The sequence below is a fragment of the Trachypithecus francoisi genome, unplaced genomic scaffold (genome assembly GCF_009764315.1).
Source record: "Trachypithecus francoisi isolate TF-2019V2 unplaced genomic scaffold, Tfra_2.0 Lachesis_group19, whole genome shotgun sequence".
Classification (NCBI taxonomy): Eukaryota; Metazoa; Chordata; class Mammalia; order Primates; family Cercopithecidae; genus Trachypithecus; species Trachypithecus francoisi.
Genome location: NW_022681464.1, coordinates 28,703,459 through 28,729,305, shown reverse-complemented (window position 1 = coordinate 28,729,305; position 25,847 = coordinate 28,703,459). Strand labels below are relative to the sequence as shown.

General features: G+C 36.0%; 1 protein-coding gene and 1 long non-coding RNA gene across 2 annotated transcripts in view; one reads left to right on the top strand and one right to left on the bottom strand.

Moving 5' to 3' along the window:
• The window catches only part of CHST9 (carbohydrate sulfotransferase 9), a 284,816-nt gene extending 265,625 nt beyond the window's left edge, over nucleotides 1–19,191 (bottom strand). Inside the window, exon 1 of the mRNA XM_033178073.1 lies at nucleotides 18,920–19,191. The gene's annotated coding sequence lies outside the window, so the exon portion shown is untranslated. The remainder of the gene's footprint in view (nucleotides 1–18,919) is intronic.
• Nucleotides 1–24,469, top strand: part of LOC117064030 — a 280,930-nt gene extending 256,461 nt beyond the window's left edge. The window contains exon 3 of the long non-coding RNA XR_004429227.1: nucleotides 22,498–24,469. This is a non-coding gene — a long non-coding RNA (uncharacterized LOC117064030). The remainder of the gene's footprint in view (nucleotides 1–22,497) is intronic.
• The last annotated feature ends 1,378 nt before the right edge of the window (nucleotides 24,470–25,847 follow it).

The following is a 25,847-nucleotide window of genomic DNA, read 5'->3' as shown; positions in this document are numbered from 1 at the left end:
TTTCTGATCCCTTTGTGACATTTTACCTGCAGACTATTGTGAAAGGTTTCACAATCCTGGCTTCCATAGTGGTGATCTTTGCTTTTTCAACCTTTAACAATCTCATCCCTTTTTCTTCTGTCTTGGAGTTCTACCCTTCTTTCTCTTCTCTGTTTAGTCCTCCAAAAAAATGATCTAACTTCGCAAACAGGAAACCTCAATCTATATTTCCAGTTCCAATAACTCATCTGTTCTGGTCTCATATTTCTAAATGCCTACTATTTCGTTTGTATATTCCACCATTTCTCACACTTCTTAATTTGTCCAAATTTCTTATGATCACAAACAACGTTCTTCCTGATCTAGCTGTTGATCACTTCGTCAATTTTATCATTCATACCTCTCCCTCAAACTCTACTCTCCAGCAAAACTAAACTATTTAAATTCTTAAGAACTATCTGCATTCTTTTTTTTGTCTCTGGACACATGAACACTCTCTCCTTTCTTTTTAAGATCCTACACCAACCTTGGGCTGATCTCTGTTTGTTCTTTAGAACTTATCTTTGAAATGATGCTCATAGAATCCTCCATGACAAGGACAGTGCCTTAGATATAGTGAGTGGAACAGAAATATTTATTGAATAAAAAAACAAAAAGACTCTCGGGTAGATGATCTATCTCTAGATAGTCTCTTCAGTTCAACACAAATAATGGTGCTTCATTAATCTTTCTTAAACATTGCTTTTTAACTATTTTTCATTTGCCTATGTAGGGGAGGAAAAATTTTTTCCTCTACTGTTTTAGGGCTTTTTTCTTTTTCAGATGGACCTAATAATTAAATTTGCCTAAGACAGATCAACAGGAGAAAAACATACACATTTATTTAATATAAGTTTTATGTGGCACAGGAGCCTTCATAGGGAAATGAAGACCCAAAGATGTAGTCAGTGATGAACATATGTACTGAATTAGACAAAGAGTAGGACATTAGGAAAATGTGACAAGGCAAAGGAGCTAGGGGTAGATTCCTTAATTCAGTGGAGAAATGGCTAGGAGCATAAGGATTAGTCTAAGTTTGTTTGCACAGATTTTCCTGGGCCTCAACTTCTTGTTCTTGATGATGGTAAGAGTGACGCTTTCCTTCTGGTAAAGGAAGGACATCTTTCTCTTAGGAATTTCATCTCCTGCTTTTGAGAAACAGAAGAAAGGTCAGAGTGATCTTTTTGCACCTGCTGCTTTTCAGATGCTTTTAACTCACCCTAGTCAATTTGTCAGAGTGGCTTATTTTTAATTCTTTACCTAAAAAGCCATCAAGATCCTTATTCAAAGTGGAAAACTCTTATGTCTGCCTTTCTAGGTTCTCCATAAAGTAGTCACTATACCTCTGCAACCTATGTCCAACTGCCCTGACATAAAGCCTCCTTCTGGTGTACTGACTCCTGGGCCCTTGATGCCCATCTCCATATCCATCAATTTGTTTTTGTTCTCCACTACATCTGTCATAGAACTTTCTTCCTTTCTGATTCTCAGTCCTAAAACAAATGGCTCAAGGCCGATGTCCCCAGAACGTCTTCTGGGAGTCTGATAACAGCAATACTATAGTTGTCATTCATCAAATATATTTTGAGGATCTATTACACAGGCAGTGTTTACGTATTGGGATACAAAAGTGAGCAGGAGAAAAGAAAGAAGTTATAACAAATTGAACATATGATTATAAAGTGCGACAAGTGCTAACATCAAGAAGTAAGGTAGAGAATATTGGGTAAAGGGCATAGGAGACTTCTTTGGACATTTTGGTCAGAGGAATTATCTTTAAGGTGATATCTAAGCTGCGATCTGAAGTATGGGAAGGATCTAATCATGTGCAAAGCTGTAGTGAAGGAAGAGAGTTTTCCAAATAGTGAATCCCCTATGAAAATGCTCTGAGGCCGGGCGTGGTGGCTCACACCTGTAATCCCAGCACTTTGGGAGGCCGAGGCGGGCAGATCATGAGGTCAGGAGATCGAGACCATCCTGGCTAACATAGCAAAACCCCTTCTCTACTAAAAATATAAAAAATTAGCCGGGCGTGGTGGTGGGCACCTGTAGTCCCATCTACTCAGGAGGCTGAGGCAGAAGAATGGGGTGAACCCGGGAGACAGAGCTTGCAGTGAGCGGAGATCGCCCCACTGCCCTCCAGCCTGGGTGACAGAGCTAGAATCCGTCTAAAAAGAAAAAGAAAGAAAGAAAAAAGAAAATGCTCTGAAACAGAAAAGAACTTAATGCATCCTAAGAACTGAAATAAGACTGTAAGACAGTATGGCTGGAGCTTCATGAATGAAAGCAAAGTTGTCTAGAATGAGCTTAGAAAGATAGGCCAAAAGTCTATCAAGTCCGTGAGGGCAATTCTAAAGGGAAACAGATAGGCGTTGGCGTTGAATGGTTATAATCAGAGGAGTGAAAAGATTATACCTATGTGTTTTTTGTTTTTTTTTGTTTGTTTGTTTGTTTTTGAGTGGGAGTCTCACTGCCTCAGCCTCCCAGGTAGCTGGGACTACAGGCGCCCGCCATCATGCCCAGCTAATTTTTTTTTTTTTTTTTTTTTTTGGTATTTTTAGTAGAAACGAGGTTTCACTGTGTTAGCCAGGATGGTCTCGATCTCCTGACCTTGTGGTCTGTCTGCCTTGGCCTCACAAAGTGCTGGGATTAGAAGCATGAGCCACCGTGCCTGGCCTATACCTGTGTTTTATGGTCATTTCTGTTGCTGTAGGAGGAATACACTGAGAAATAAAGAAGCTAATTAGGAAGGAGGCTGTTATAATCTACAAATACAGATAATGATGATGACCTGGCCAGGGTAATACCAGTAGAGATGAAGAGAAGTGACAGAATTTGAAATTATTTTTTGAGATGACATTTACAATATAGGTGAATTTTTGAAGGAGTAAATCAAGAGTTCAGTTTTGATCTTGTTGAATTTTAGATATTAATGAGAAAACCAAGTAGAGGTATCACGCAGGGAGTTGAATATGTAAGACAATGTCTTTGTGGTAGATAGAATTATGAGAGAAACCTCAATAGCCCTCTATAATCCCTTCCTCTTGAATGCAAACAAGACCTGTAATTCACTTCTAATGAACAGCACATGAAAAAAAGTAAAGAAATTTTGCAGAAATAATTAATGTTCTTAATAAGTTGACTCTGAGTCAATGTAAAGGGAGATTACCCTGGGTGAGGTTGGCCTAATCAGTTTAGCCATTTCAAAGAGGGGCCAGGACTTCCCTGAAGCTAGAAATGATCTCCTGCTGGTCTTGAAGAAGCAAAAAACTACATTTTGAACTTCCTATGGAGAGGGGTGTCCTCTAGGAATTGAGGCCCTCAGTTCTACAGCCGCAAAACACAACATTCTGCCCACAAGTTCAAGCATGGAATGTAACTCTGAGTTTCCAATAAGAATAAAATCCAGTCAACAGTTTGATCGTAGGCTTGTGATATTCTCAGCAGAGAATCCACTTAGGTTGTCCCCATACTCTTAACTCATAGAAACCGACATGATATACACATGTTGTTTTAAGTTGCTAAATTTACAGTAATTTCTCACACAGCAACAGAAAACTAATTCAAGCTCAAAGGAGAGGTCTAGGCTGAATATATAAATTTAGGAGTCATAAGCATATAGATGATCACTACACTTTGATTGCAAAATTAAATTTACTAGAAATATAATTCTAAACTTATATGCACCTAATAACATGGCATCAAAAATATAAGGCAAAAATTGATAGAACTATAAGAAATGGATAAATCCATCAACATTTTTAAAATGTACTTCTTTCAGTATTTGATAGAGCATTCAGACAAAATTAGCAAGAAAATAAGAATATTTGAATAACAGACTTAAAAACTTTATGTAATGGACACACATAGTATACTATTTCCAAAATGTAGAAAACATATATTCTTTTAAGCAGCAAGAAGTAAAACAAACCCAAGCAACATATATCAGCAGTATGAGTCCATTTTTATAAAAGTCAAAGACAGGTAAAACTAAATAAGATTTGCTTGAGGCAGGTACATATGCAAAACAGGGGAACCCTTAACACAAAAATCAGGAGGCTGGTTACCTCTTGAAGAGAGAGAATGAGAGGAGAACACAGAAGGTATGCTGAGACAATGATAAATTCCCTTTTATTTTCCTTATTCGATTTCCCCTTGCAATAGGTGGGATATGAGCAGAAGTCATACACATGTCTTCAAGGCCTGGTCCCTTAAAACAGCCTATAAAATTCTCACATTCTCTCTCTTTATTTCATCTGGAAAGGAACCAGGGCTTGACTTTGAGGCAGTGAAAGGTGGCAGAATTGCTAAATGGAAGTAACCCAGATCCCTGAATGACTTCATGGAGCAGAATATCTCCAGTGATCCTCACGGAATTGTGTCATGAGTGTGAAACAGGCCTTTATTGTATTAAATGCCTGAAATATTTGGTTAGTCAAATCTCCCCTGATTAAGCAGTGAATCTCCCCTGACAAAAGTAGGACACTTCAAAGATACTAGAAAAATTCTTTCCCTTTAGTGTGATAGTGAATACATGGCTATTTATCATTATTCTTTAAATTATCAATATATGTGATTTTACCTTAAACATTACATAAAATATTTAATGCAAAAAAGTGGCAACCAGAACTCTGAAACTTCTGCTATTGATGAAGTAAAGGCTTTTTTACTCTATCTCCTTTTTTTGAAAAAAAAGAAAACAAAAATACAAAGTATAAAAACAACCAACTGTCAAGCATACCTGCTAAATTGTGTAAAATCTGGAGGGAAAAGAGAAGAGAACAAGAATCGACACATCTACCCTCAAATCTTGAGCTGGATATAGATTTTTGTACAAATAACATTGTAGTCCCAAAAGGCTGTCCAGCAAATCTTACCGGAACACTGGGACATAAATAGGTTATAAGGAAGGTGTATGTTTTCCTGCTGAAACTAAGAATAATTGGGGACGTCAGGCTGAAGAAAATAGCACACTCTCCTACCATTTTTATTAGCTATGTAGTGGTCTCCCAGATGAGGATACTGTGGGAGAAAACAGAAAAAAGGCCATGACTACGAAATCACAACACAGTGTTAAGGGCTTTGCATGTTTCCAACTTGAGGGTAAGTGAAATTAACTTGGTGACAGAGGATATTCTAAACAAGACCCACACTGGAGCTGCAGGCTCCCTGTGTACAACACCTCCACATCATTAGCCCCCTTCAAGAATGGAAAACAATCAAAAAATGGCTTATGGACTAGAGGCTCAGGCAAGAGGAAAGGGTGGGCATGGAGAGGACATGGATTAGGCACAAAAGAACGCAGGAGGTAGCATTATATGAGTCTTCCTAGAAGAAACTCCTTCCATGAAATCTATTTATTCACAAAATAAACTGAAGTAACTTGGAGAAAGAGGAGTGAAAAGACTGGTTTTGTGCACTGATTACATTTAAATGCGAAAATACGAAACATAATAAAAATGTAACCAAAATCTAAAATGAGGAAAGGAAATTGAAAGATTCTATATTTCATTTTTATTTTCTTAGTAAAACTGACTTAGTGGGAAGCGTACAGTCCTATGAAGTATTGTAAATGTACAAGGTTCATAAAGAGAACGTGGTTGTTTTACATTTTACCATGAAAGTGTTTTTTCTAAACTGATCAGTAAATACCACAAAAGGCAAAACACAAAACAAAACAAACAGTTAATCATTGAGTTCTATATGCAATATCAGGAATACTTGTCAGGTAATGATTAGGTATTTATTTACTTCCAATAATTATGATTTTCAGTGTAATTTTGCTTATTTCTGAAGACAGGTTTTATAGTTCTACTTTGCTGTTTCTTCTGTGATTGCAATGTTTTAATACATGCACAAATAAAACAGCTTCATTCTCTATTGTTTTACTTGTCCTTTCTGAGACTTTAGGTAAAATGACCTATTAAATATCATGAATGAAAAATGGTTATGTACTTGGTCTAGAGGTCTGCATTCTGTTTGCAGGGAATTCAAATATAGCATCTAGACTTATTCCCCAAGGCACAGTCTTTTATATGGATTTATTATCAAAAGGTTCTATTTGTGCAAAGTCTTATTATCATATTTGTATATTCAATAAACTTAGAGTACAAATAGCTTCCAGCTAATAATTACCTACACAAACTGTTTGCATAGCTGTTTTCTTTTAATGTCAAATTCTGTATGGAAGTCCACCTTTCATACTGCTATAAATTCAAACAACTTTTAACTTATGTTATTCATAGTCTTGGAACTTTTTAAAAATATGTGAAATTAAAATGTATTAACAGTTTAATAAGATAACTAAATGCGATTTTACCCAGTTTTCTTGGGTGTTGAATTTCTTAGTGGTATGAGTGTCCTTTGTCTTACCACTGATATAAATATGAGTAGCATGGGAGTGGGAGGGGGATAAGGGTGTAAGAGCAAAGCTCTTATATTATTACCTTTATTTTAAGATAATCAGTACTTCTTAAGAACATGCTCCATCTCCACAACAATTTGTTACTATTTTCTTCTTATTAAAACAATATCAAGTTTAAACTGATTACGAATATTTGTCTCAATATAAGCTGAAGATGACCTGTAATTTTTTTAATAAGGAGATTCCATCATAGTGAATTTTAACCTCGGGATAGTGTAGGCTGGCGTTATCAAGAGACCAGTTCTGATTTTTCAGAAACAAGAAACTCTCCCTCTTTGCTATTATTTATAATAACTTGCCAACTTACTATATGAAATATGAGGGGAAATAACTATCCATATTCTTATCTTTGGTTTATTATATTGTACATTAAGATACATGATATATTATATGTTAAGATATAAGAAGATCTACATGTTTTCTTTTTATCATATACCAAAAGGCACCACTCCACTTGCTCTGATCAAGTTACCATACATATCTGAAGGAGCCTTAAATATTATCTTAGCACCACGCAAAGTATTCCTACAGGGACCTGATTAGAAATATTATATCATATCATATGCTTTTACAGTATGAGGAATATTTAAAACATTTAGTTTGAAGTTAAAATTTTCCTGAAGAAATAAACTTTTATTTACAAATTTGTAAATATTTTTATTTAACCTCATTTACTTTGTGCCTCTCATAGAACCTGAACTCAATGGATATTTTTTGACTAAATCGAGAGCTTTGTCTTCTGATATTTGTATACCTGTGTTATTGGGCTGTAAGTATCTGCTTCTAATACATTAGCACTAACGGTGCTTGCCAGTCTTCCTGAAGTTGCAGAGTTGAGAATCACACAGGATCCTAAATCTCACTGTGGCCCTGGCCAGATCTATTCTACACTGCAACTGCATTCTGCTAGGTTGTAGACATTTTAGTGAAAATCATCAGTAATCTCATACTTTGTAGGCGAGCACCAATGTTTAGGAAAGACATGGAAGAATAAAACACATATTGCCATAGAGAATTCATTTCCCTTTAAAATTTCTCACGTTGAAAAGTTCTCATATATAACTGGAAAAATGAAAAAAATTATTTTATCTAATATATACTGATATATCATATTACGTATTGCCTCCTATATTGCCTGAAACATATTCTTCTAAGGATAACTTTTTCTTTAGTGTTTAAATATAAATTATGGAATTATTATAGAATGTTGAATGAAGACATTTAGATACTTTAGAGAAGACACTGTTAATTAATCAACTTTCAAACATTTAAGTTCACTTGACTATATAAAAATTATTTCATCCTTTGGATAGTTAACTTAAAATCATAGGATATTTTTTCTAATTTTTATTTTGAAAAATGTCTAGCCTACAGAAAATTAACAATATAACAAATGGTATATAATCTTTATCTAGATGTAAAAATTATTAACATTTTGTCATAATTATTTGCCTATTTCTCCCTTTCCTACACTTAAAACATTTCTTTTTGCTGAACCATTTGAAAGTTGCAGATATGAGATTTCACTTCTAAATACTTTCAAATATATCCTGTCCCTAAAGACACATTCTTCTATATAACCTCAATATGATGATCACACTCAAGAAATTGAACAGGGATGTAATACTGTTATATGAGCTATAGCCCAAATTCACATTCCTTCCATTGTCCCAATATTATCCTTTATAGATTTTTTTTTTCATCCAGAATCTAATCAAGAAGGATGGATGTCTTGCAATTAGTTGCCAGGTCTTCTAGTCTCCTTTAATCTTGAACAATATTTCAGGCTTTGTTAATCACACTGACATTTTTGACATTTTTGAAGTGTCCATGTTAGTTGTAGTGAAGAAAATCTACCAGTTTGGATTTGCCTGATTGTTTCCTTGTGATTAGACTCAGGTTTAACATTTTTAGCAGATTACTTCAGAAGAGACTTTTGTGTCATTCTTTATGTATCATAAAAAAAAAATACATGATTTCAGTTTGTACTACTTCTAGTAATGTGAAGTCTGATCATTTGATTAGCTGGTATCTGTCAGACACCAACTATAAAGGGACGTCTCCCCTTTACAATTAATAAGCAATCTGTGGGGTGACACGTAGAGATAATGTGAATATCCTGTCCCCACCAACCATTCACCCAATGGCGGATGATTTTTTTTTATTCTTGTCGTGGTGGTTGCAAAAATCTGGCTCTATTATTCTATTCTTTCTTTTCATTATCAGCTTGTATTCTTCAGTGAAACAGAGCTTTTCCTTCTCTCCACCCAATCTGTGCATTCACACACTCTGGGTTCATGGATACTTTTCTTACTCAATGTGCTCTAATCCATTACATCCATTATTACCCTTATGTACAAAAGATTCCAAATTTGACCAGGGAGAGTCTTTTAAATCTGGCTATGTCCTTCTAATGTGCCCTCATTTGTTTTTGAGCAATTCCTTGCTTTCTGAGACAAAATGTTCAAGAGTTTCCCCTAAACTAGTTGAAGCTAGAAGGCTTTAAGTAAAAACAGTACTAACCCAACTCAGTTTTAATGCAACATTTTGAATTTAGTCAGAAACGTTAGCATAGTATCTAAAACATAGTAAGTGCCCGTCAGTATGATACATGTCTTCCTTAGCTATTTGATACCTTGTTTGAATCTTTTGTGCAATTCTTAAAAATATAAACCATTAATTTATAACAGATTTTTATATTACTTTTTCAATTTCACATTTTTCTTATTTTAATTTTGATAATAAGATAAACTTCCTGATTTTCATATGGGGGCCATATGAATAGGTAACTTTCAGAGGATTTTCATTTTCTTCAGTATGGTAAAATCTTAGACCACTTCTTAATGCCAAAATGTATACAAACAGCAGAGCATAAAACCCCCATAAAGTGAAGCCTTTTAAAATTCCTGAAATTATCAAGGGATTTCACATGTCAGAGGAAATAATATAAAGGCATGCCTGGACATTTGTTTATTTTGGGGGGTGTAAGAAATTCAACAGAACTGCCATACTTTCTAAGTAAATGTAGCACCACCCAAACCACATCTAAATTATGGAGAGGAAAGAGAAATAGAAGAATGAGGAGTATGATATTTGAAGAGGTCACAAAGAAAAAAGTGGGGGCATCATAGCTTACAAACTTTCTTTCATTTACTTATTTACGTATTTTTTATTGGAATGTGAGGGTGGATATGTGTGTGTGTTTGCATGTGGTATATGTGTATAGCTTTGTACATGGAGAGTTAGAGATGTTCACTCAACATTTATTCAACAAATATTTATTACACTTCCTCTCTGAAGCAGGCATTGTAGTATTTGTTAGGAATACAAGGACCATCAAAACCAGATGGATCCCTATCTTAGTGGTTAATTAAATAATTATACAAATAAATATGAATTTGCCACTCTTCTAAGTGCAATGGATGCAGATACATAAATGTGTATATACTTATATGTATTTTATAAAGGGATTTAATTCAATTTAGGGATAAGAGATGGTTCATTTGAGGAAGTGACATTTGAGTTGATATTTTCAAAGTGTTAACTAAGAGTTAACTAGGGAATGCCTGAGATTGTGGTTTTAGGGGATGGGGGGATGGGAGAGAGCTGGAATGTTAAGGCAGCTTGAAGAAAGCCAGCCAGCTGAAGCTGAGGGAAGAATGGGAGCATCCAAAGAGATAGAAGTGGAGGAGGCTGTCCTTGCTGGGCTGCAAAAATCAGGTGATAAGCGTTGGTCTTTATCTTAAGCAAAGCAATGGTAGTTATTTAAGTGGTTCTGTGGTTGGAAGGTGACAGTTACCATATTTGCATTTTGAATGCAAATATAATATCTGGTATCCCATTGGAGGATGAATTTGGGGTGGGGAACAATGCCAGGAGATCAGTCATGGAGACATTGTTGTTTTCTACACAAAGGATGGTGAAACCTTACACTTGTGTGATGGCAGAGGTAGATTTTTGTAATAAATTTTGGAAGTCAAAATCAAAGCCTTGGTAATGGAATTGAAGGAGAAGTAATATCAAGATTAAAACCAGATCGGACTATGGGAACCCTGCTCCTTTGAGGTGAGATGAACAGAGATCAGGAGTTTGATTTTGACATGTTTCATTTCATGTTTAAGATAGACGAGAAGAAATGCCAGGTATATGAGCTGTATCTACAAGTGGGCAATGTAGAGGGACTTTCTGAGCTGTGACTGTTTTATAGAGTGCTCTGCATTAAATATATATCAATAATCTCATGGCATTCTTACTGGATAGTACTTGGTATATGTATGTTGAGAAACCCCAAGGTGAATCAAAGGTTTGAGGTATTAGATGAACAAGCTCTGGCACCTGGGATTTCAGTGACTTTTAAATTCATTTCTATTCTAAATGCTGTTCTAATTCCCTGATCTGCAAAATCTGAAAAAATGAATTTGCTAGACTTTTAGCAAGTAGCAAGTGGTGTATTTATAGGCTGAAGTTACAAAAGTGATCATGCAAGAGGAGGATTAGTATTTAAATTATTTAACAATCAGCACAATTTGGACTCCAGCTACAAATAACCAGTAAGACTATACCAGTGCATCCAGCTGAATGCCAGCCCTGCTGGAGTAATAAAATCTCATTCTCTGATAATAAAAATTCCTAATTGAAAATAGAGTACAAATGTTAGAAGGTAAAAGGGTGTTGATATTTACTGCTTTTTGTCCAAAAAATGTCACTAACACCTAAGTATTTTTTTAAATAACCTGAGAAATTGATCTTTTGGGGGAAAAATTACCCTCTTTCTAATCTACTGTCAAAGAATCCTGTAAAAAAACTAAATTAATTTAGATGATCATTTCTTTAAAACTGTGCCGATTTAATTTTAAAATGTATTCATTAAAGTATATAATGAACATCATTATTTTATCTAAATCCTTACAGACTATATTTGCTTAAAGTAAGCAGGACCTATAGGTCACCATTTTAATTCCATCTGTGAAAAGAAAAAAAAAAAAGAAAGCAATAGAAATGACCACAAAACTAAGTGGAATTTTGGGCTTCTTGGTACTGAAATTAATGGACAAGTATCACATTCTTCATTTGAATCAACAGTGTTGTCTTATTTGGTTTTCCCATTTTCACATATATCTAACAGAGGCTTCTGAATTTTACCACATTAGCTGGGTATATTTTTCCTTTTCTTAACCATATTCTTTAGTGTTATAGAGTTCAGTTTAGGGTAGCATTGAAGTACTATAGTAAAAGGAGGCTCTCTGAACAATGGGACTGGAATGTGTCATATATGTTTATTCTGACAAAGAAGGTTTTCTCTTGTATAGCAGAGTTAACAGTACAAAGAGGAAGGAGTGTTTTACTTTCACATTCTTTCCCTCTATTCCATACAAAAATAAAAAGCAGAGTAAAAGGCAGATATTCCAATAAAATTTCACTGCCTATATAGATCTTTGTGCTGTTCAAATGAAACACCTTATTTTCCTTATCGCCTCCCAAATCCAACAACCTCAATTTCATCTTCTCTGAATCCCCATTGCACCACTATACTCACATTAGAAATTGTAACAAAAGCAGACCAAATAAAGTTAGGGGTCAGTCTGAGGTTGAATGTTGGGCAATTCAATAGACCAAGAAGCTTTCAGTAAGAATGAACAATACACAGAAAACAATCACAGATCAAATTGTGTTCTGTACAATTGCTGCATCCTCTTTGTAGGGAAAGCTGCCTCTCTTGATTAGGTAAAACATCCCTTCTATGTAGAGAATTTTGTGATTGTGTCAAAGCAATTGGTTATTCACACACATATTATTGACTTCTATCTCAAGTGCTGTGCTTACATTAAAAAGCTTCTTTCTTTAAAAAGAATAAGATATAAAACGGCCTAAAAACATGTAAGGTGCATCCTGACTGGGAAGTAATCTAAGAAAAAATATCTCACAATTTGATAAATACAAGATGGTGTAACTAATACTCAAATGACATTTCATATTAACTCTTCATTTTCAAGAGCAGATCTTAAGTTACAGTCCAGTAGACTTCTTACTTTCTTACTTCTGTAAGATTAAATACCTCCGCAACAGACAAAATTGACCACACCCCTTCCCCTCAACTTCTAATATGGTAGCACAGGATGCATCTATCACAAACAATATAACAAAATTCTAATATAGCAGTTTATTTGGGTTGGTAATAGCTTTTGGGCCTTTACTATAAGCATACTTCATAGCACGATGTTTTATGGTATAACTTCCAGTATTAGACTAGTGCAGTTCTTTTTTGCATAAGCATGTTTCAAGAGCATTAAAAATATAAGCCTTAATATCTCCTTTCCTGTTTTCTCAAAGCCTAAAATTATGTGTGTATACATATATGCTTTCATAAATATGCACATATATACATATACATACATGCATACATGTATGTGATAATGTCTGTCTCTATATATACATGTATATGTGTGTATATACATATGTATGTGTGTATATACATATATATATGAAAACTTTCAGTGCTTTATGGAGATAAACATTTAAGCAAAGTTAAGGCCTAAGACAACTAAAATATTATCCAGCATGTACTTCAGTTGGTCACCACTTAGTGTCACCCAGAAAAGATAGATTCCTAAGAGAAATAAGAACCAGAATAAGTGAATTTTTATAAAGGTGACAGTGACAGAAAAAGATTAGAACATGACCTGCTTGAGGACAGTGAGGTCTATGGCTCTGGTCCATTAGAGCCAGGGGATCAGTGAACAAATGGCATGGTTCTACTTAAAAGAAGTAAAGATAGATAGGTAGGGGCACGGAAAATAATCCATGCCTACATAAAAATCTTGGTTATCTAGCTCTATGGCTCTCATAATGGCAAGTAACACTCCTACAAAATATTTTAGGTAGGACTGGGTATGTTCAGGGTGGTCACAAATTATCGGTGGTGGTAGTGGTGGTGTGCTATTGGCTTTTAGTGTATATAGGGGGAGGCAGTACAATTTAATGAGTTTTTCTAAAAATATTCCATATAAAATTTATGCATCCTATTGAACTAAATGTTATGAATATCATACTGTAGAATCTGGTACATAATTATAATTAAGAATTTTATTTACGTTCTCACCAAAAGCCAAGCAATTTACAATAATAGTTTAATTATTTCATGTACTCTACCTTCTAACTCTAGAATTGATAGACTATAATGTTGATAGAAATTAAACTTAAGACCAACTCAGCACCAAATCAGTAATTTTTATTTTCGAAGTATTTTACTTATTGACAATACAGTGAGTAACCTGCATCTCTTGAAATAGAATTCACATTAGTAACAACATGGAAATGTTCCAGAAAGTAATTTTGGGATTTTAGTGGATCATATCAATGGTATTTACTCTCTCATTTGCAAAATATCATACTTTAAAATTTTCTCCACTCCAAGAGTCTACATTTGACTTGGCAAATTTTCCCTATACCATTAACTTCCTTCTTCCGGTTTTCACATACAAATAAGTCTGGGTTGTTAGTTTCTCAACACTAGTTTAAGTCTATCCCTCCTTCTTTCACTTTCGTGCACTTCTTGCACGGGATGTCTTCTGATGTTTTATTTGTCTTAAATTCAACCTTATTCATCATATATTCATACAAGCGCTGACTTTACTATGTCTAGTAAAGTTATCCCCAAGCATTAGTAGTGAAATACACATTTTATTACACATTACTTTTACTACCTTTTTAAAATTACAACTTTATTCTGTAATTATTTATAAATGGCTTTTGAGGATAATAAGGGAGTAACAAAATATTTGTTTTTAAAAAAGAGGACAGAGTCTAAGAGAGTCAAGGATCAAAGTCTGGTCCATGATGGCTACTCAGTGTATAAGAGAAGACAGCAAATCACAAGCCTTCTACATTTACCTCTGTACTGCTTCATTCCATGACTATCACATTATTAGTTGATACCGTGATGGCCAGAAAGAGTTAACTCCCCTACCTAACCAATCTAACTTTCTAAGAGGTAGCTGGATGAGGAGTCAGGAGACCAGGTTTCTAGTTTCTGCTCTGCCACTGCCAGTGTGACCTTTAGCAGTTCATCATGATCACTGTAGGTCCCCATTATGTCTGCAACTGTAAAATGAGGACACAGGAATAAATTACTTTTAAGGTTCTTTCCAGCTCTATTAAAAAATGCATAATCTTGATCCTAAGACTTAGGCACTGATAAGAAGAAACGGATTCCTTTAATAAATGTATATAAAATGTATCCTGTGGGTCTCAATTATATTTCCAACCACAATATTTCTTTTAAAATATTCAGTCTAGTCAAGTCTTTAAGAAATGCCATGCCTTATAAAAAATGAAAACGTTTCCTTAAAAAAAAGCATCCCTACACTTCATGTAGTGAGCACATTTATGATGAGAACATCGTCTCTATTCTGAAGGGCACATCTACTTTTCTATCACCATTCTCCTTACTTTGCAAAAGTTACAGTTTGGCTGTGAATATCTGAAATAAAAATGATCTGCTTTTCCCGTCATATATTTTTGGCAGTTCTAACCTTCCACACAGAGGTTTTCTAAATTCTAACAGTCCACAGAACTAACAATTCAACAAAATCTATGTCCAACTAAAAACTGACTATAAATAAGATGTTTAATGCTATGGTATGAATCAGCTTCTTGCTCAAGTAACTTACCACCAATTTTGCCCTAGAGCTTTTGAAAAACACAATAGAAATCTGTTAAATTGGCAGTCTTGCTGAACTTCAACTATTTTATCTAGCTTGGTCCACTGTAACAATAATTGAGAGGTTCTCTTTGATGAAATGTGTTTTTGATTTGGCGCATAGGTACAAAGATCAAATGGACCATATCCCTTATTTAGATGGCTTCTTGCTATTCCTTCTCTTGGAAAGGACATACTAATATATAAGGCCTAGGAATGCCATTTAACGCCAAACACATACATATGCTTTAGGAAAACACTTAGAAATGCAGTGCATTAATAGTAAGATGCATACATTAATACATTCTTACTTGGTTTTCAGGAGAAACCATTATCACTTTTTAAAAAATACTGACCACCTGTTACACGTCAAGTGGGATTGAATTTCTCAAACTTTGACTATAAGACTTTTATTTTTGCTAGGAACATATCTAATCCTTAACATATTCATTAAACAGGTATACAATCAAGTCTTTAGCATCTTTATTTGAATGACATATAAACTCCTGCAAAGTTTTCATACCAGGTTTGCTTACTTCTGCCACCCAGCTCATTTCTGGGCAGTCTGCCCATTTTCCCCACCTCCCCACAAATGGGTTTTGGTATTTGAGGTATGAAAGCTCATTTAAAAATTAACCTAAACACAAGAAAATTATTAGAAAGGCAACTTGCCCGCAATAACAATGAAAATCTTTTTTAAACCAAACATGCAATACATTCCAAAGGCAAACACAAATGACTTTTTAAATAACCATGATTTTACATTATCTTTGCCTCTACTTCTCTCATTAACATGAATAATTCACAGTACTTACTATACATGGTGAAACTGTTTCTCCTCAATAATTCATTTTTAGTATACAGAAAAATAAGATGTAACATGTTCTTATGTAATATCCAAAGGTTTTAATTAGACTATATTTTTAAAGGCAACTTTACTTTCTAAATTATCTGTAGTTTGGGTTTATTCTGTCGAAAGCCATTCTTCTAAGTTAGGAGAATCTTAACGCTTTCAAGGCAAAGAGCAGTATAGAATAGTATAGCTGGTGATAATACCCCCCTTTTTCTTGGTTCCTGATAATCTTCAAGTACATATCAATTATTTACAAAGTGTGAAATCATCACTATCTTTTTCCTCAAAATATACAAAAATGCTTTGGGACATTGCGCCTGTGTTTGAGTGAAAAGAATTTTCCTGATGTGCTGGCTATGCTAAAGGAACAAAGGATTTACTATGTAACTAAATTTTGAATGATAACATACCCTAATATTGAAGTTCTAATTAGAGCAAACACCCTTAAATGGGAAGCCTTTCTTGGATAGGGAACTGAATATCTCAAATCTTGCTTTACTGATGACACCAACAAAACAAAGAGTGTGAATCTATCTGCTGATTACATCCCAACTCATCCAGATTCCCAAATTCAAATACAAAGAACACTATACAGGTAAACATGTTATTCATTACCTATCTCACCTCCTATGCTATTCATATGCAATACTGATGTGGGAAACAGTGTGTGTTTCTTAGGTTTATTGAATTTGGAGTTTGTAAAAGTAAGTTAGTCTCTTATTTTGTGAATTCTTCCTTGGAAGATGTGACACTCTCCTGGAAACCACCCAAGGTTTCTGAAGTCATGGGGCTGTTTAATGCCCTGCTTCAGAGCATCAAATGCTACCCTTGTGACCAGGAAGAAAGGAAAAGAAGGTCATCAGGAGGGCCCTGCAGCTGCACTAATTTCCAGCTTCTCTCTGGTAACAAAAAGGTTGGGGTGGGGGGAAGCAATCAGATTTTTACTGGAGTATACACCAGCCTTGGCCAAGTGCTTTGAAACTTTTAGAATGTCTTCTTTCACTGAAAATAAAAGAAGCAGAGCTTATGGTGTAATAAGCCAAACACAACAGTTACTGAACTTGGGTCAACACTGGATACCATTACAGCTTTCAGGATAGTCATGGGAATGTATGAAATGAGTAAGTACGTTTTGATACCTGTGAAAATAAAACATTGTGCTGTAAGTGAGTGGGAGAGAACAGATGGTTGGTAATGATTTAAAACATTTATGTTTTTGGACTATCACCAAGCCTCTGTATTAAAAAATACAGTGTTTAGTTAGTACATACCAACATCTATATGCAAGGTGCTCATTTTCTGGAGGACGGTACTGTAATGAAGGAGATAAAAACCAAATGAGGTAGAAGGAACATTCTTCTCATTTTCTGGGGGCATTTAGTGTGTGCTATTTCTTATTGGCTATGTGCAATCTTAATGCTTTCCATACGATGAGAGGATTTTAATTTTTCCTCAATTACTAGTCAACTGTAAGTGCCTAGGAATCATATTCTGTTTGATCGTATGGTGTAGAATTGTAATATTGCTTTGTAAATTTGATTCACTTTGATTCAAGCTCTTAAACCCTTTGAGCAATAATAAAAAGTGGTAGTTCAGGGTGCTCTTGCCCATGAAAAGCAATAGCATTCACCTTATCCTCACGTTGGTTGGCAGGCATATGGTGTTATGATTAGGTACTGCAATTAGCAGGTGCCCAGCAACTGAATCAGAAGACAGATAAATACTAAATATGGTCACACTGCATTTGGGTGTGTATATGTGAGTTGAAAAGAGGCCCACGGCCTTCAAACCGAGAGGAATAATAACAATGTAAATAAAATTGCACAAAGATTAACGCAATTCTGAGGTTACAGCGAAGAAAAATAAACATTGGTAATACTCTCAATTATCAGAAAAACTGCAAAAAGGGAGTCCTATTAAGCATCCACGGCGTTTTGATTTGAATCTGATAGCATAAGAGGGAGAAAAAAGTCACACACACATTGTATATTATTCACTTGCCATCGCTTTCAAAACGCTGGGAATTATTCAGGCACAGTTTGTTTGTGGGAGGGAGCTGGGGGTGGACCGAGAGAGAGAAAGGAGGAAGGCCTGCAGCTCTAGACTTAGCACCTGTAAACTTAGTTGGAAATAACTCCTGACAGGCATCAACCATAACACCTTCTAACAGAAACATGCTGATAGGCAGGATGTTCAAATGGGGCAGAAGAGGCAGCAGGTAACGCTGTGAAAGTAACAGCAGCAGAAACACACACACCATTCCTTCTCTCCCCAACCCACTTGCAGCCCCCTCCTCAGATCGCCTCTCCTAACCCCTCTGCTCTGGCCACGATAGTACCTGGCCTCCCGGTCCCCCTAACTTCCCTCCCACCTCGCTCTCAGCCTGCGCCCGAGCCTGAGCCAGGTCACGGAGTTTGAGACTGACGCAAAGGAGGCACCCCCGCAGCAGAGATGCTCGTCTTTCTGCCACATACACGTTGGAGGACTGGACAGACTGGCAGCAGAAACTGAAGGCTGTTCCTGCCGTCCTCTTTCCAACCTCTGCCTGCCCCAAGCGGGGTCTGACTCGGGAATCGCGGAGTCCAGGGTGCCCCGCTGGGGCGCAGGAAGGCAGCTCAGGTAGCTGACAAGTTCACCCGGCCGTCCTTCTCCAGCGCCCCCTCCAAGTCAGGATCCCTTCCTGCTCCCGCCTCCCACCTCCTGTCCTCCGTCCACTGAAGTGAAGGGAAGTGGGTTGGAATACTGGACGCGGGGGAGAGCGGAAAAGGAAGATGCCTGCCGCATCCCCAGCAGCGAAGCACCTGGAAAGGTGAGGCCGCACGTCCCCGCCCACCAGAGCCCGCTCCCGGCGCGGGTACCCAGCAGTGCCCCGTCATCTCTGCCCCTCCAGTGCCCCCAGCCCCAGCCCCGGCTCCAGCGCGGTTACCTCGCGGGCCACTGCCGGGCGCTTGCAGGTGCTGCTGTTCCAGGAGCGCAGCTTCGGAGGAAACTTCCCCGCGCTCCAGGGCAAACTCCCGCGCACTCCTGGCCGCCGTGAGGTGGCTGGGAGCTGAGCGCGGCGACGGGAGCCGGGGCAGCCCGGAGTCTGGCGCTCACCCTGGCCCTGGCCCTCGCACGTCCGGCCGGGCTGGGGCTGCTGCGCCGCCTCCGCGCCCGCTCCCGCCCGCGCCCCCGCCCGCCCGGGCAGCTCCGCCTCCCTCTTTTTCTCTCCCTCGCGCCCGCTGCCCGCCCTGCCTTCTCCCGCTCTGCCTTTGTGGCTCTCTCGTCCCCTCTTTCCTCTGACTTTCTGGCCTCGCCTCCGCTGGCGACTCACCCTCCCTCCTAGTCCCGCATCCCAGGGCTCACGTAACACCCCATGCCCTGTCGAGGAAGTGATTACCCTCGCAGTTCTTTCCCAATTCGCCGTCTCCTCTCCCCTGCCCTGGGGTCTTCTCCTAGCTTTTCTAGAAACGCAGTCCTGAGGGGTACATCCATAGGTTAGGAGGCTGTCGCAAACATCAACTCCAAAGTCAGAATGTGTTTTGCTTTACAGACCGGAGGTGATGTTTGTTTTAATACATCAATTATAATAGATCAATAAAGTGCTTTTTGTAAGTACGGCTAAGTTCAGCAGCAGGTTTGTGCAAACCAGGACTCCCTCAAAATGAGCCTAGGACCCATTTATAATGTTCAAGACCTAGGAGATTTCTCAGCCTGAGCCAGGCCGAGATTTCAAAATCGGACAAGCTGAAGTTGGCGGTTTTAAAGGGCTTTGCAAAGACCAAACACTAGAATAACATTTTAAAATCATTAAAGGAAACAACAGGCTTTGGGAGGCCCAGGCGGGAGGATCACTTGAAGCTAGGAGTAAAAGGCTGCAGTGAGCTCTGATCCTGACACTGCACTCCAGCCTGGGTAACAGAGCAAGACCTTGCCTTGAAAGAGAGAGAGAGAGAGAAAAGAAAAAATAAAAATGGTTCACTAAGGTTTAAAAATTAGTCCTAAACATTATGCTAGCAACAATTTGACCAAACTAGGGCAAATAAAAATAAATGAATCCTTGTTTGCTTATTTTGCATTCAGATGATTTCTATAAATTAACAGAAAAAACTCAACTTTTTTTCAAAAAAAAGCATTAACTAGTTAAACCTACCTTATTACGACATTAGAATTTTGTTGTTTTTGCTGAAATTGAAATATTAGCCTTATGCATTTCCAGCAAGTCTTATTCTTATTAATGGTTTAGGAATAACACATCTGGTAGTAGTGAACTTTGGTTCTTTGAAGAATTACCATTATAGAACTTGTTTGCCTGATGCTGGTTTCTTTTTAAACAGAGCCTGATTTTATTATTCTGTCACAAGTGTTTTATTTTCATGCATTTTTAAAAATTGGGGAAAAAACACATTTTTACCATTTTTAATGTATTCAGTAGTGTTAACATACATTCACATTGTCGTAAAATAGATCTTCAGAATTTCTTCATCTTGCAAACTTGAAACGTTATCCATCAAACAGCTCCCCTTTTCCCTCTCCCCTCTAGCACTTGGTAATTACCATTCTACTTTTTGCTTCTATGAATTTGACAATGTTAGATCTCTGATATGATTAATATCCAGAATATATAAAGAGCTCCTACAACTCAACAACAAAAAGTCAAATAACCTGATACAAATGGGCAAAGGACTTGAATAGAAATAAGAGTTTAATTTTTTAAATTTGTATATTTGCTGGGGTTTTTTGTTCTGTTTTGTAGATTTCTTTTTATTTCAGCTTAATTGTAAAGGAGTTTTAAAGTTATGAATGCCATATAAACACATTATTGAAAATTTGGAAAATAAAAAAAAGTAAACAAATCATTCCACAAAAGCAAACCATTGTAATACAACTTGCTGATTTATTAATTTTTAACCCAGAGTCAGTCCTTCATATAGGACAGATCCTCATTCTCCAATAGAATAAATGTTTCTTGAGTTGAACTTTTAAAGAAACAAGCTAGTGTTCCTTGAGCTGTATTTAACTGACACATGCCTGGTAGACAATTGATGAGTGCTCCTTGAATGAACTAACCATTTAACTTATTCGCTCCTGGTTTGGTTCCCTGTGTATCCATCCATGTTCTATGAATTCTTTGAGTTGGTACTATCCATGATATCACAGCAGTGAGGAAATTCAGGCCAGCCTCATAATACGTAAACTCTACTTCTTGCCTGTTGCAAGACATGCAAATTTTGTGGCCTGTGCCTTCTCTGAAGTTGAGCAAGAATATCATTAGAACTGTATTTGAATATAGTTCTATGCTCAAAATGAGCATAAATTGAAAAGTTTTAGTAGCTAACGGGGGAAATGGGCATGATCAGGTCAACTTATTGAATTTGCTTGATTGATGAGCTACTAGACATTGCCAGTCCATTATGGGGTTTTCCAGTCTTTAGAATCTATTTTATTCACTTATCTATCACAGCAAATCAAATACTTATAACTGTGGCTGTCTTTCATTCCTAGACCTCTGTTTAAAACTGATTTTAAAAAGTTGAAGAATTACTATTATAGAAAATTAAATTTTATTAATATCCAATGTTGATGAATAAAGGAACAAAAAATTACCTAAAATGTATACCAAGCACCAGTATAAGATGCATCTTCTCATGCCATTTGATTGGAAGTTATATTGCTATGTGAAAATATTACCTTTTAATTTTGGAGTTAAACTAATTTTACACAGTGAATTGTTTCTAAGACATTGATTCACAGCATGTTTCTAAACTCTCCAGTCTATTTATTTTGTTTAGTTCTTTCAATTTCTTAAAATGTTTAACTATTGACTGCTTCTGGGCAAGTGTGAAGCTTATGGATCATTGTTCCTTTAATGAATAGATTAGTAACAATGATGGTCCATAAAGATGGTTTCTGCATCAAAACTCAAGGTATATTCAATAGCAAGAGTGCCTTTAAAGAAGGAAGATGTCATCATTCTCAGGTTTATTTGGACAAGATATACAATGCTGATACCGTTATGCTAAGCACAACAACAAAGTTAAACTTAACTTTGAAAGTGTAACTAGTAGTATAAAGAATGACTTCAGTGAGCTGCTCACACAGATGAAAAATGTGTGTAAGGTGACTTAGAAAGGTAGGAAAAGAGTAGGAAAGGATATTTTCCTGGTTTCCTTATGTACCAAAGAACAAAACAAAACAAAACAATTAATTTAAGGTATCAGCATGACACTGCTAAGGGATACATCTTGCTATTTTTGAGTTTACACTTTTCTTTAATCATGCAGGTGTTAATGACTTGGCTTAATGAATGGCCAAAGTCAAAATTCAGCAGAAATGCATTTAGCACAATATGCCAGGTCATGTGGGTGTTGCAAATACCTGTAAACCTTTTTATGACTCCAACTATTTTTTCAGGGAAAGCAGGGATATATTTATCTGGAAAGAGATATTTTTACACAAGACGATAGAGGATAGTCCAGTAGCTACAGTAGTTTCCCTTTATCTTATCTTGCTTTTATTCTGCAGCATAGGAACAAAACTAGAAAAAAATGATAGAATGTGATTTATGCTGATTCATGGTCAAGTGAACACAAGCTAGCCCACAGAACCGGAAGAAAAGAGTGACAAAACTCTTGAAAGAGAAGATAAAATCCACCATATCCAGATATTTCTGGGGAAAACCAAAATAAAAACAAACAACTATTAAAAATTTAAAATCACTTTTAGAAAGCTTCCATTAGTGCTATGAAATAGAAAGCGTCTTGGAGAACAGGATTTGTTCATGTTAAGTCTTCTCTTCCTGGGCTCAGTTTCCTCATCTGCAGTGCATGAGGGTCATTGAACTCCATAAGCCCTAAGGATCCTTCTGGTTTCAAAACTCCCACCATGTCTGATAAAGAACACTTACCTTGACAAAGCTCTTCAAGTCATTTTCACCTTCACATGTTGATTTATCTGTGTAGTGACATTTAAAGTGAATTCTAATCAGGAAATAAAAGGCTGATGCAGACTTTTCTTCAGTAGAAGAAATTGACAACAACAAAAAATGTGAATACAAGAGAGAAACAAAGGCCTGATTACCAGAAGTCGATCTATAGGATACAGAATGTGGTATTGTACAAAGTAGAAATTCCTTTCTGGAATTTAAGAAGAAATCATTGTAGCATCAGGAATAAATAGGAGAAAAGAGAAAGCATTAAGATTTTCCAGTCAAGGAGAGATCTGGAAACATAATGATTTACCTCCTGCCATAGCATGAGGTATAGCAAATTTTATAATTTGGGGTAGATCAAAATTATTGTGTGAGGAAGACAAAAAAAGATTTGATTCTGTCTTTAACATTTTTTAAGGAAGGTATTATTTTCTTAAAAAGCAAGAACAAATCGAGGACCAAATATCTATAACTAAAGCACAATTTAAGTGTTCAGAAGAATATTGGGAAGAAAAAGCAGAATGCAAAGGGGAAAATGCCTTATGGAAGGAGCATAGAATTAGTAGTCAGTGAGGAAGAACTATGACTCCTAAAGAATTATAAATTTTAAGTTGTACGAAAAATAATACTGATCAAACAGAAAAACTAAGAGATAATGATAAGTAAATAAAAATGAAACAAGATGTGTTGCCATTATTATTATATATCAGCTGCCCCAGCAAAGCAATAATTCAAGGTCAAACATCTTAGAACAGTCAGCACCTCATAGTCTTGGTAAAAAGAGCAGGTCAATAAATATATATTGATTGGTTGATTGAATAAGAAATGCTTGCAGTTAGTTTAGGAAAATCAAAGTTGCTTAGGAAGTTATGCACGTAATTTCTTAAACTAAGCAAGTATAAATTTCCTTTTGAAATAATATAAAATAAAACTTTTCCTAATAGTTACTTTTAAGTCCTAAACAATGAAGTCTTATAATAATTTTTATGAGATAATGTGTGTATATAGCAAAACCTAAATTGGAAATAGATAAAATGTGGAAATATAAATGTTCTTCTGTAGAAAGAAATTATATTTTACATCTTTGATGGTTTTTGATAGGTGGTTGGTATAGGGAAAATTCTGTGTGAACAATTTACCAAAAAAATGCTATACTTTCCTCTAAACCAATATTTGGACATATAATATTTTCCAACTGGGTTCAGTTTTTGATATGGCCAGTCAAAGATAATGATATTTTATTTCAAGACCCTAAGTCAAAATAAAATTGATTTGAAATGGTCTGAATTAATGAGATACCTTCCATCCTGTATGTTTTGACATTGTCCGGTCAAGGGATAAGATACTGATGGACCTTTTCTTACCAAATATTTTATTAATTAACTCACAAAGCTTGGCCTGTTTACTCAGTATAGACACTATGTGCCGGTGTCTTGTATACAAAAATTAGCAAGATGTGATTCCTTTAAATAATAAACTCAAAACCCATATCATTAAATGTAGAAGTGGTAAGCTTATAGGAAAAAGAAAGATCTGCTGGGAGTGAATAAAAGGAAAAAGAAAAAATGGCTTTGTGATTTCTATCAATGATGTGCGTGTGCACGTTCGTGCGCGCATGTATGTGTGTGTGTGTACGTGTACTTGAAAGAGAGAATGCAGGTAACAGGCAAGCTGGTAAGAAATTTGATGAAATAGAGAGTATGTCAATGATGTATCCTAAGATAAAATATAGCATTTGTGGGTACAGAGTAATTCTAAATCCATCCCCCACCCCACGCAATGAAATATTTCCTCTTCCAGCACTGGGAGTACTTGTGATATACAGCTCACCTCAGCAAATCTAACATCATTTCAGCCCAGAGGGACACAGAGCGTAGTGACTGACTTAGCCTTTTTGAGGGAAGGGATTTTGTTTACTGTTCGAAGTGTGTTGTCCTTAACGGAAGGATTTTTTTTTTCCAAATAAAGGTAAATAATGATTTTTGAAGACATACATATGATGAAAAATTACTGTAAAAGAAAATTTGTGCTCAGTAGCATCATAAAATAAGTATAATATTAACAGTGTGCTACAAATATTATTTCTAATGATAATACTTAAAGTGAGTTGAAAATGAAACCAATTCAGCTTAGTATCATTAAGCTTATGTTTTTATTTAGCTAGTTATTTACATCTGAATCTATGTCTACATATAGCTATTCTAAATAACATTTGGATAGTTGGTCTATTTAAAAGTTTTTTTTCCCCTTGTAATAAAATTTTTTAAAATCCTCTTCTAACAGTTAGAAAAGAAAGCAAGTGTCTATTAGATATTTACATCTTGTACTTGTAAGGGGCAATGACAGTGGGATTTAAAACTTGAAAGGCCACCTTATTTTAGAGGGAAAACAAAGATGCTATTTCTGGCTTATAATTGTGAATATAACCTGAACCTTAGTTAATAAGGTAAAAAAAAAATAAATTCAAGATACAATCTCTTGCTAAAGTCTATTCTTCAATACATTTCTTAATACACATGGTAACACCTAAGAATAAAATTTCCAAGGAGGAATGTGTCCTAATGCAATTACCTTGGAACGTTTTCATATTTCAGTTTATGGGAAATCCTAGATTTAGGCATTTATGAATTAATTTTTGAATTAATTAAAATAGCTCAATGAAGTGACATCACTATTACATTGACAAGTCTCCCTTTCTTCTTCTATCTTGTTGCCTCATGTTCTATGTAGTAGCTAGCCATTGTTCTGGGCACTTTAATTCTTGATTTTCAAATATCAATCTTATTTTGTAAAAAATCTCCATGCACGGAAACTCTTCTATTGTAGTTACATTGTGATACAGTCTAATTTTTGATGTTGGGTCACAAATTTTATAAGCTTTCACAATGTCACAGTTGATACATCCTTCAAGCTTTCTTTTTCATCTTGATTAGAGGGACCATTT